Below are 13,577 nucleotides of genomic sequence, written 5' to 3' on the forward strand. Positions count from 1 at the left end.
AGTAACTTGATCTTGGCCCACTGTGACTTCCACCTCCCAGGTTCAGGCAATTCTCCTGCCTCAGCCTCCAAAGTAGCTGAGACTACAGGTGCACATCACCACACCCAGTTAATTTTTATATTTTTAGTAGAGCTTGGGTTTCACCGTGTTGGCCTGGCCGGTCTCAAACTTCTGACCTCAGGTGAGCCACCTGCTTTGGCCTCCCAAAGTGCTGGGATTACAGGGCTAAGTCACCGTGCCCAGCCTAATTTTTTGTTTTATTTCTTCCTGGGAACCTAGTAATGAAAGAGAATTTACACCAAACTGTGTAGCATAATTATATTGTTTATAATGTAGAATTGGAAAGTTTTGTCTTATTTTGTGAATTCACTATGTGCCATTTTAGTGAGCTATGTTGGACAACATGGTTTAGCAGAACAGAGTGAAAAAAAAAAAGATAAATTAAAATATCTTAAATAAACCTTTCTATTAGAAAAGTTTTAGACTTACAGAAGACTTGTGAAGGGAGCAGAGAGTTCTCCTGTGCCCCACACCCAGTTTCTCCAATTATGAACATCTTACATTAGTATGATACACCATTAATGAACCAATATTGATACATTATTGCTAACTGAAGTCCACACTTTCTTATCCAGATTTCCTTAGATTTTGATCTAATGTTCTTTTCTGTTCCAGGATCCCATCCAAGGTGCAGCATTCCACTTAGGTGTCCGTCTCCTTAGGCCCCTCTAGACTGTGACAGTTTTTCATACTTTCCTTGTGTTTTATAACGTTGAGAGTTTTGAGGAGTACTGGTCAGGTGTTTTGTAGAAACTCCCTCCGTTGGAATTTATCTATTTTTCTCACGATTAAACTGCTGTTTGGGTTTTGTGGAAGGAGATCACAGATACAAAGAGCCAGTATCATCACATCCCATCAACAGTCCACACTATCCACATGACTTACCACTGTTACTCTTAGTCACTTGGTTGAGGTAGTGTATGTCAGGCTTCTTCACTGTAAATTTACTTTTTATTCCCCTTTACATTCTGTATTCTTCGGAAGGAAGTCACTATTCACAGCCCAGACTTAAGGTGTGGGGAGTTACGTTTATGAATCCAAAGCCCGATGGCCTGTGTGTTCTTTAGCCACAGGCTCCACTCAGTGAACTGAGAGGTTGCTGAGACCTGTGATTCAAACAGCAAATGGAGTCAATGGGGTCCAGGAGAAGGCTGGGGTGGGTGGCCCTTTGGAGGTCCTCCCGAGTGTCCTGTTGGTCGGGGTCCAACTCCATGGTAACGGTCTTTATGGTAAGCCAGTAGATGAGTATATTCAAGAGATCTATGTCGGGTATTATAGGAGTGATACCAGTAGCCAAATAGGTCTACCAAATGCTGGGGGTTTTTTTGTGCTTTTTGGTGGGGAGGGACAGAGAAGTTCAAAATCTTGACAATCATCTTTGCAATGAGAGGCTTTTCTCCTTTCTGAATTATGCCCAGGAGTTTTATTAGTTTCATTTGGATATTATTAGGTCGTTTTATCTTGTCTGTGTTAATGGCCCAGCTGGGTTGCTGCATGTGGATCAACAGGGTGTCTAGTCCTTGTTGGGCAGTCCCTTCGTCTGAGCCCACCAGGAAGAGACAATCAATATAGCAGAAGGGCAGAGCTTTCTCCAGGAGTGAGACTGTGTGTAAATCATGGCCCATGACTCCATGGCAGATACCTGGGAGCTTAGGTGGCCTTGCCTGTGCATGTGCTCTGCTGTATTGGTGGTGGCTGTTCTCAGGGCACTGCGAGGGACAGTGTCTGGAGTGACATGGCCGCATGGTGCCCCTCTCCCTCACTAAGTTCTACAAGATTGCCTTCTTTATCATGCTTACCTCTGAAGTCTGCAGTGAAATAATATTAAACCACCCACACATTCTCAGTATAATTACAACTTGGTAATGATATATGTTACACTGTGGGATTATAATTCCTTGTGTTTTAAATATGATTTTTCAGAGACTGAAAAATATCTGAAAACTTCTCCACCTCTTATTGCTCTGGTTGGGTTTAGATCAAGATCTTTTAAAATGAATTTGTGAGAATTCCATTTAAAAAAAAATCTTCTGAATATTTTGAATGATATTTCCATTGTCTATTATTTTTAGTATCATATAACTCACTATTCAGGACATGCTGCTTTATTTATTTAATTATTTATGTAATTTGCATATGTATATTTTAAATTACTTCTAATTTTTAGAGTATTTAATATTTATTTTAAATAGTAAGTATAGTGTATTAATTTTTATTTAGATTACTAATATATCAGATTTTAAATGTATAACATCTTATATTTTCCTTTCTATTCACCATGATTTAATTGTTTTTTTTTTCCAATTTCTTTTTTTCTAGTAGACTGACAAAATTTTGTTTAATTTCCTTCTTATTCTTTGATGGAAGACCCAAGAATTGCCCTATGGATTAAACAATCACAGACAATCACCATGTAGGCCCTCAAATATGTACCATATACTAAGTTGGCTTTGCATTTTCTCAGTTCTCATGCTGGATATGGTTGAAGAGAGAAAAGGCAGTATTCCTGGAAAACAGAACTGGAAGTGGCTGAATTGTCAGGCCAAGAAACACACATTACTATTTAGGCAGAGTTCCCTATTAAGACAGAGCTCCCTTAATATTTTAATGAAGTGTTAAGTGCATGAGGCTTTTGGTTTGACATTCACTTGGGAAAAGCTGAATGCACATCAATTAGCTGTGATCGTTGTTGGAAGTATGGATCAGAAGAAAGTGTCCTTGGGCATAGGGCAGACAAAGGAGTGACCTGTAGCATGCATTTGTTGCCTGCCCAGAATCCATCTTCCACTTTCCTCTTCCCAACAATCTGTGACTTCTGACTGGGGATCTGTGTAATTCTGAGGACTGACTCTGCCTCTGCCTCCTATGCTCTGGCTCTAGGCCCAGTCAATGTGCTTTTCACCCCCACTTTCCGCTGCAATGACTGAATCAGTGTGGACATATAACCTTACATGGTCTCATCAGAATGATTCTCAATTGTCTTGTTGAAACTCTAGACTATTCTAAAAACACTATTCTTCCAAACTACAGGGTGATATATGGATGCAAAGCCTTAGACTTGATGTAGACATTTTTGCTAATAGGTGGAAAATCAGCCTAAGCATGAAGCCAACACACAGAAGAGGGTAGAGCTAATACGCTACACAAAGGTACACAAGAATTGGGGCTGGAGCCTCCATGACATCTAAACGTCTAAACCAGTAGCTCCAATCTTATCTGAAGTTCACCTCAACTCTGTAGTCTTCAGATACATTAGCCTACATTTTTTGTTTTGACTTTCTCTATATGATAAATAATGAACTCCTCCCTCCTCCTGTCCTTTGCGTTTAGAAACACAAAAAATGATTTGTTTAATGTCACAAAGACCACTGTTTCTCCAATTCAGATTGTAATTTAGATAAGCAAACAATCAAAATCCTTTACGCTGAGCCCTGGAAATGAACGATGAAAATGGAGGAGAGAAAAACAAAGAAACCAGGGCATTCATGGTGTTAGATACAGTTAGGTTCCCACTTCAAACAGCTTATCCAGTTTCCCCATTCTCTGTCCTATACTTCCACAAATCGCCTTGCCTTTGCTGCACCCCAACTTGTCTGAATATGCCTGGGCATGCCTGAACTTGCTACAACCCCAGTCCACATTCCTTTCCTTATTAGGGAATAGGTTGCCTTCCTAATGTCCCTGTAAATGACCCCTCATCTCTGTCTTCTCACCTCCCTTACATGTCTACCTTATTTAAGAAAGTTTAAATGTTTAGCCAGTCAGGACTAGTTTAGACTGTGCTGTCCAACCCTAGCCAATAGAGGAAAGACACAGAAGCAGAAGCTGCATTAGAGATAATAAAAACCCCTGCTTTCCTTTGTTCTGTGTGCTCTTGCCATTGCTCCATATGTGAGACACACCCTTCTGCAGAAGTAAATTTGCCTTGCTGAGAGACCCTTTGTCCTTTGTCTCAGTGCTAGTTCTTTTTTGTGACACTGAGCATTTGTTTCCAACAATGGGGACAGGAATGGAAAAATGAGTTGGAGAGAGGCAATAAAAATCTTTCTTCTCTTGACTAATATATGAAAAACACTGGCACCATCAAGTAAAAAAAGATAAGATCCCCTCCCACCAGGAATTTAGGCTCTTCCTTATGGGTACTTAGACAAACAGTTTTTCTAAGCTATAAGAAACTGATACTGAATTGACAAATCTTGATGAATACCTCATAGGCTGTGGCATTCAGTGCTACTATTTTGGACCTTACGGTGCAAAAGAAATATGTTAATACACTGCCTAACATTCATATCAAGTAGTTACACTGTCTACTATTGCTACATTGTCTTATTTTGCTCTCGTTCCAAATTCACATAATTTTCCTTGTTGTTATTACTCTCTTTTCATGAATGAAGAGGCTTTTGAAAACAGATTTGCTACAGCAACAATTCTCTGCTTCACACAGGAGGGACTCCTAAGTGCCAGCCTCTGTATATGTGAACAAGGCTGCCATGTTAGTCTCACCAGTCTAGAGTTGTCCTAGGTTCCTATTCCAAATGAGCTACCATTCACAATTATTTTATTCAGCCAATATTTATTAAGTATCTGGCCCATGCAGCACTATACCAGAGATCAGTAATACCTGTGGAAGATAATGTCCCTGCCCTTGAACACAGTACATAGGGAGCATCACGACAGCACAAAGGTCAGACATGTTGGCTAAAATTTCCCTTGGGAAGAGGAGGCTTTACTGAAAATTAACATTCAAATCGTGCTTTCAAAGAGCAGGTGCTTGCAGCCATATGCATTCTAGGTAGGGGAATCAGTGTGCACAGAGGCTAGAGCCCTGAAACAGTTTGGCTTACTGGGGGGACCTGCAAACACTTTGTTATGATTCTGTCACAGTGGGAGAAGTGACAATTTCATTTGGGTGAGAGGTAAGATCCTGGACGTGCAAAATGTGGAATTCACAGGACTTCAGATGCTTCCTGGAGACATCGGGCTTTGTCATGCAGTCAATGTGCAGCCACAGAAGGATTCAAGCAGCAGAGTGACAAAATCCCATTTCTATTCCAAACATTTCTATTACAGTAGTGAATGTAAGGGTAAGGAAAGGCAAATAAAGGTCAGAAAATCCAAAATAATAAGACATGGGATAGATTATTAATATTAGGCAATAAAAGATCTAAGGAAAATTCTCAAGTATGACAAAGGAGGGCATTTATAATAATATGTTTAGAATCTTATGATCAAATAACATATAATATTCTACTAATAAAAAAATGCCTAGGAGTGTGAGAAGCTAACAAAAACACAGTACTCATGAGAATTTTTAACATATATAAGTTTTGAGGAATGTAAGCCAAAAAAGATGATTTGAATTACAAAATACTTGAATGAACCAACACTAAAGAAAGCATGCTTTTTAAGAACCCTTGGTACATTGGCAACAATTGACCACATATTCATCCCAAATAAAACCTCACTAAATTAAAACAAAAAATCCAGCCCACATTAACTAACCAATAAAGCTAGAGGTAAATAATACAAATATTTGTTACCAAAATAAGATTAATTTCAAGCCCAATGAATATTTATAGATTTTCAATTGTTAATAACCAGATTAAATACCTCAAGTGAATATATTTTGGTCATATTAAAACAAAAATATAAAGTGTTCAGTAATTCACTTAAGTGGAAACATGAAGAACTTTTATGAGGAAAGACATACACCTTTTATTTAGAAACATAGACAGAGACTTGACTGTATTGACTTATTTCTGGTTGTCGGTTATTCCACATTTTTTTCAGATGTAATATAATATACTTTCAAATAAATCTCTAGTGGAAATTGACCTAATGTTCTTTATGTTCATATAGAATGAGTATGACTAGCCAAAAGTATTTTAATAAAGACTAACGTTGAAGTAAAGACAGTACTATCAGAAATTAAAACGGAGTATACAATAACTAATACAAGTGATGTGCTGTGTTGAAATAGACTGAATGGCAAGAAAATGAGAATAGACTGCCCACATAGTAATCATAGAAAAAATGTAAATGGATAAAGTGCATGACCAGATAATTTAACTAAAGAAATAGAAATGGCCATGCACTTATGCATGAAAAAATGGATTTGAAAGCAAATAATTTGTATAATGAAATAAACAAAAAGTGATGTGTCTTGAAATGCAAAAAGAAAAAAAAGTGGTTGGTGGAGAAAAGCTCTGAGAGTACTGCAAGAGGAACAGTTAAGATATGAAAGTCCCTGGAAAAGAGGAAGCTGGGACAGGACATGCAACATTGCACTTTTCACAGGATCAGCACGAAGAGTTTGGAGTTCAAGTTCCCAGGGACTTTAGTTCAGTAAGACTATGTGATAGCTGTTATGCGGTCATCTGGGGGCTCGTGGTGAAACTCAAGCCCTGCCATCTTCTGATTGTGTCTAGTCAGAATGTACAACAATTAGGCCCATGAGGCAATTTCATGGCATGGCATTGGGATATTTCCTTCAGGGCTAGAAAGACAGTCAGGTGAGGAAGACTGAAGCCGAAGACTGAACATCAAAGTTATACATCTTGACATCCTTTCTCCTTACTTGTGTTTTAAAAACCCAGGCCCAGACAACTCCAACACTGGGTTTCTCCTACACCTGGCATTTGGAATCTTGTATTATTAGTTCAGAAGAAGTACCGAAGAGGCCCTCAGTGCCCAGGCTCAGAACTGATCCTGTAACAAAGGTGATCAGATGACACCCAGGCCCAGCTGGTCTCAGCCAATGGCTCAGGGTGGACCCTAAATATGGAAAACCAGAGAATCAGGACTAAAGCTGCCTACCATGCCCTAAATAACCAGTTATATGGATTGTATCTGGTAGAAATCCTGTGCAGGGGGTGTTAATGTCATCCTTTGTGGAGTATCTTGGTTGGATCTTCAACCACTGAATATTTTCATCAAGAATTTAGTTGCTGATCCTATTTGCAAAAGATCCAAAAACAAGAAGTATAATTTATAGAATAAAAGTGTCCAGATTGAAGATACAACCCAAAAGTCTGGAACATGAGTGTTGGAATACAGATCAAATTTAATCAGATAAAATTAAAGTCCCAAGCTTATGTTTAAAAATAAAATCACCTGCACAAACCTGAGATGGGACTAGAACTTGCTTAACAGAAGTTAATGTGAGAAAGTCCTGGGCCTTTCTACTAGTTAGCTGAAAGGATGAAGACAGAAGCAAAAGACTCTCCAAGAAGTCTGCCTTTGCCTCTAGAGCAATGGATCTCAATCCTGTCTGAGCATTAGGATAACTTGGGAAACTTTAACACATACTAACACATGAGCCCCATTACCAGGTATTTTGATTTAATTAATATCGATTATGGTTGGAGAGTCAAAATTTTTTGTAGCTCTTCAGCTGATTCTACTGTATAGTCAATGTTGCTAATTACTGCTATAAGCCTGTAGATATCAAACTTGAGTGTGTATCAAAATCTGGAGGGCTTGTTAAAACACAGATTGCATGCCCAGAGTGTCTGATTCAATAGGTGTGGGGTAGGGTATTTGCATGTCAACTACAATGTCAGGTAATACTGATGCTACTACTCTGGGAACCACATTTTAAGAGCTACTGCTCTAGACGAACCTGGAATTCTCCAGATGCAACTAAAGGCTTTTTAATTCTACCACTGGTATTGAGCCAGGATGCATAGAACCTGGCCCTGTGCCTATCTTCTCTTCTGAGTAGGATTTATTCCATAAGCTTTGGCCTTCTTTTTGCATCTTCATATCTGTGTCTGGAGGGTAGGGCCAAGTTGGACTTGGGGAGGCTAAACTGAGGCCTTTTATTGTAAGGACAGAGAGTAGGATGTGATGTCTTGATGCTGCTTCAGGTTGCTAGAGGAGACAATGATCTCAGTTCAGAACCAAGCTTAAAGTTATACATCTCTCGGGGACTATTTGTCCCAGGAATGCAAGCTAGGATTTACTTTTCAATCTTTCCCCAGTTTCTTTCCCAAAAGTAACATATCTTTGGGAAGAAATTAGAATAAATGAGCAATGGTAAGCTCAAATCCTGGCATCAGGAAAATTCTCCTAGAACTCGTGGTATGGCCTGTTCACCATTGACCACAAAGACATGGAGAAGGTGGTGCACAATTTTCAGGAGTCCAGAAATACAAACAGTTCTCTTAATACTTGCTCTGTAGTCTCAATTGTTGTCATCTCTTTCCCTCTTTCCACACACACATGCACACACACACACGCACACACACACGCACGCAGACACTTCTTACAATGTTGAGATGCTTTGCTTAGACTGGGCTATATATAAGAGACCTGATTTACATCTTATAAAAATAGAACATCAGAGTTAGAAGAGACGTGGAAATCTTTCTACAGTGAAATATGAGAAGTCTATGGCCCAGGGAAAGAAAGTGATTCACGTGAGTCATGAAGGTAATGAATGTATAACCCAGTTTTTCTGTTTTTCCTATTATCCCCTTCGACATTGAGGTGTCATATTTAATTGAGCCACAAGGGCGAGGCAGTGGACAAGAAAATGTGATTTGAATTCCTACCTAATCTGGTGTCTTCTGGGAGGACCTTATGAAAAGTCAACTCCCAGCTCTGGTCTTGTGTACTAGCGCTGGGTTGGGTCCCATTTCTATCCCATATTCTCTGGGAATCTAGTGGATACAGTAAGTCATCCCTCTGACCCTTAGCTTTTTCATCTGCTAAATGTAGGTATTATTTAGATATTATTACTTATATTGAAAGGTGGTGTTAGTGAGGATATCTGAGAATGAATATTAAAAACATCACAAGTTGATTTTCAAGATAATATTAAAGTGCTTTAATTTCAAAGGGTGCTTTTTGTACCATCCTAACTTTATACCACTTTTTTGTCCACCCCCACCCCATTCTCTGCACTCTGGTGAACTGAAAAATGTATTTTAGATTTTATCTAATTGTTATTTACTCTAGTCTCCTCTCCCTTCTTGGGTCTTTCCCCACATTCTTTAAAATGTGAGCACATGCATGATGGAGGAGGGTGTGGATACAGCTAGAGGGAGAGGCTGAGACTGCACATCTCACCTGGTCTCATATTCTGAAAAATCTGTGTTATACATGGCACACCAGCGACATTACCATGCCCTCCTCTCTGCTTTTTGGAACATGGATCTTATTGCAGAATGTGAATGTTTGGGAAGGCTTCGGGATGAGTGGCCAGGTGGCACCATCTGTGCCTGGCTTCTTCCCATCTTGGTGGAACAGCCACTGGCCTCTCATACAGGAAATAACCTGAACCAGCCCGACCCTGCGAGCCTCCCGCATGGTGTTGGACTTACAGATCACACATTAAGGAAATACGTCCATGAGAGATTTTAGGATGACTCATATGGTTTCATGGATTTAGAAGTGACTTTGAAAGTGAATGAACCAGCCTAGTCGTTTCTAGTGAAGCTGACTGATGGAAATGAACCAAGCATTTATTTTCCAATGCCATAGAGTGGGTCAGTGAAAGCTGGGTGGAGAGAGGATTTTAAAAAAGTGAAATAACGTTAGGACTTCTGAACGTTTCTCTAATACCCATTCCCATCATGGCTGGGCCAGTATCATTTTTGGAGTGTTTGTTTTGTTTCTCTTTCCCTTTATTTTACATAGTATAGAAATTCACTGACTACTCCTCAGATTTTTCCAGTCCTGCCTCCCCAGAGGAAATTTACTCACATCCCTTTTCATGCCAGTAACCAATTGGTGTTGCTCGAGCACCTCCTAGGATTCTCACTCTTTACTCAAAATGGATAATAAAGCAATTTTCTCAAAAGCAATTTAGGTGAATAAAATTTAATCTAACAATATGTGTGAACTATTCTTCTGAAATAATAATGCTGAGATAGTGAGTGGAACCACACATTTATTTTCTTGAACCTGATAATACAAATCCCTAGCGGTTATCTGGACCAACAAGTGGTAAGAGCAGAGGTCTTGAGGTGAGCACATTCCGTGCTTCTGAGGAAACAGTACATATGGAGACACATTGAGACTGGAATAGGAAGAGGAGAAGCAATGTTGTCTGAGGTTTCTCGGGGGCTGGATTATAAAATGACTTGAGGCTTATTAAGGAGGTAAGGCTTATTCTGAGTGAGATAGGAGGCATTGGAAGATTTTCAGCAAAGGGAAGACAGGATCTAACTTGCATCTTAACAGGACCACTCTGGCTGCCTGTCTTGGTAGGAACAGACTGAAGGGAGGTGAGGGAAGATGTGGGGAGAATAGTGAGGAGGGTCCGGCAGTAGTCCCAGAGAGAGGATGGTGGGTTGTGTTGTTGGAACACAGCATCGCTGCTCATTCAAATCCTAGGAGGTGGGTGCCTACGCCTCTCTTTCTTTCACTCCCCACATTCAGTCATTTTGAAGGCTCAGGTATCAGTAAAGGTGTACCCAAGAAACATAATTCATCCCATGTGACTTATTTAAGGGATTTTTATGAAGACCTCGCAGAATTTGGGCAGAGTTAAGGGAACGAAGAAGGAATGGGAGGTCACTACAGACAAGAAAAGCAGGAAGGTATGAGAAGAGAACATAGTATTATGGGGACCAATAAAGAGCAGAAGTCTTGTAAGAAGAACTGCTTTGTAGTATAATTGTGGAAGAAGTAGCTACTTTCAAAGGCTGTGTCAATGCAGAGAGTATAGGAGAAGCAATGCTTTGTCCTTTCTCTCTTTCCAGCCTCTATTCTCCAGACAAACCTGAATGGTTTGCTTTACTATCACAAAGTTATAGGGGATTTGCGGAGATTTTCCCAGAGTCACACAATTGGCAAATGGTTGAATTGTCTTGAGCTCAGATCTGCTGCTTTTTAGCCCTGTGGTCTTTCTATTACACAACCTGGTCCCCCTCCAGAGAGAAACAATTAAATGAGACTTGGCTTTGACTCACAGAGACAATGAATAGGGAAAGTTGGAAGTATAAGTGGGCGAGAAGATATATTGTTGGCTCATTCCCTTTTTTGCCCTCCCAAGAGAAAAAAGAGCTGACTTTTTTTTTTTTTTTTGGAATGAGATATTTTCTTTTTCTGATAGTGTTCCACAGCTCTTCCTGATGTTTTCTGTAGCTTTCTTTTTTTAAACCTTTTATTTTATGTTCAGGGTACATGTATAGTTTTTAAATAAATAATCTGTACACCAAACCCCTGTGACATGCAGTTTGAAAGACAAGCGTAGGTACCAAGCTCCCAGGATTTTAATGAGAAGCAACATCAACTGCATCCCAACAACCAACCCACCATCCTCTCTCTTGGACTACTGCCGGAGCCTCCTCACTATCCTCCCTACGTCTTCCCTCATCTCCCTTCAGGCTGTTCTTATCATGGCAGGCAGCCAGAGTGATACTGTTAAGACACAAGTCAGATCCTGTGTTCCTTTTGCTGAAAATCTTCCAATGCCTCCTATTTCGCTCAGAATAAACCTAAGTCCTTAATAAGACCTCAAGTTCTTTTATAATCGAGCCCCCCGCAGACACCTCAGACAACATTGCCTTCTCCTCTCCCTATCCCAATCTCAATGTGTCTCCAGACACACTGCCCCCTCAGAAGCACAGGAACCTGCTCCCCTCAAGAGCTTTGCACTTTCCACTTCTTTGGTTCAAATAACTGCTAGTGAGCTCTAAGGATTTGCATTATGAGGTTCAAGAAAATAAATGCTTACATGTCACAGAGGTTTGGTGTGCAGATTATTTTATCATCCAGGTAATAAGCATAGTACTCAATAGATAGTTTTTTAATCCTTATCCTCTTCTAACCCTCTACCCTCCAGTAGGACCCAGTGTCTGCTTTTCCCTTCTTTGTGTCCATGTGTACTCAGTGTTTAGCTCTTCCTCATAAGTGACAACATGTGATACTTAGTTTTCTGTTTCTGTGTGAGTGTGCTTAGGATAAAGGAATCCAACTCCATCCGTGTTTCTTCAAAGAACATGAACTCATTCTGTTTTATGGCTGTGTAGTTTTCCATGGTGTATATGTACCATTTTTTCCAGTCTACCATTGATGGGCATTCAGTTTGATTTCATGTCTCTGCTATGAACATATGTAGACATATATCTTTATGGTAAAATAATTTATGTTCCTTTGGGTATATACCTAATAATGGGATAGCTGGGTTGAATGGAACTTGTTTTAAATTCTTTGAGAAATTCCACCCTACTTTGCACAAGGCTGAACTAATTTACATTCCCACAAGCAGTGTATGTGTTCTTTTTTCTCCACAACCATTTTAGCATCTGTTATTTTTTGACATTTTAACATAGCCACTCTGACTGGCATGAGATGGCCACAGTCTCATTGTAGTTTTGATTTGTGATTCTCTAATGATTAGTGATGTTGAGAGTTTTTTAAATATACTTGTTGGCTGTGTGTATGTCTTCTTTTAAAAAGTGTCTGTTCATGTCCTTTGCCCACTTTTTAATGGGGTTGATTGTTTATCACTTGTTAATGTAATTTCCTTATAGATTCTTGATATTAGACCTTTGTCAGATGCATAGTTTGCAAATACTTTCTCCCATTCTGTAGGTTGTCTGTTTACTCTGTTGATAGTTTCCTTTGCTGTGCAGAAGCTCTTCAGTTTAATTAGGTCCCACTTGTCCATTTTTTATTATGTTGTGCAATTGCTTTTGACATCATACAATATGAAATCTTTTCAAGGGCCTATGTCCAGAATGGTATTTCCTAGGTTATCTTTCATGGTTTTTATAGGCTTAGATTTTACATTTAAATCTTTAATCCATCATTAGTTGATTTTCATATATAGTGTAAGATAGGGATCCAGCTTCAATCTTCTGTAGATGGCTATCCAGTTATCCTATCACCATTTATTAAACAGGGATCCTTTCCACATTGCTTGTTTTTGCTGACTTTGTCAAGTATCAGATGGTTGTAGACATGTCACTTTCTTTCTGGGCTCTTTATTCCATTCCATTGGTCAGTGTGTCTGTTTTTGTACCATTACCATGCTGTTGTAGTATAGTTTGAAGTCAGGTACCATGATGCCTCCAGCTTTGTTCTTTTTGCTTAGGATTTCCATGGCTATTCAGGCTCTTTTTGGTTCCATATGAATTATAAAATAGTTTTTTTTTTTTAATTCTGTGAAGAATGTCATTGGTAGTTTGATAGGAATAGCATTGAATCTGTAGATTGCTTTTAGCACTATGACTATTTTAATAATATTGATTCTTCCTATACATGAGCATGGAATGCTTTTTTATTTGTCTGTGTCATCTCTGATTACTTTGAACACTGTTTTCTAATCCTTATTGTAGAGATCTTTCACCTCTCTCATTAACTGTATTTCTAGATATTTTATTCTTTTTTTTGCCTATTGTGAATGATTTGGCTCTCAGCTTGGATGTTGTTGGTGTACAAAAATGCTACTGATTTATATATATTAATTTTGTATCCTGAAACTTTGCTGAAGTTGTCTATCAGATGTAAGAGGCTTTGGGCAGACTATGGGGTTTTCCAGGTATAGAATCATATCATCTGCA

This window comes from Nomascus leucogenys, chromosome 4, assembly GCF_006542625.1.
Source record: "Nomascus leucogenys isolate Asia chromosome 4, Asia_NLE_v1, whole genome shotgun sequence".
In the NCBI taxonomy this organism is placed as follows: Eukaryota; Metazoa; Chordata; class Mammalia; order Primates; family Hylobatidae; genus Nomascus; species Nomascus leucogenys.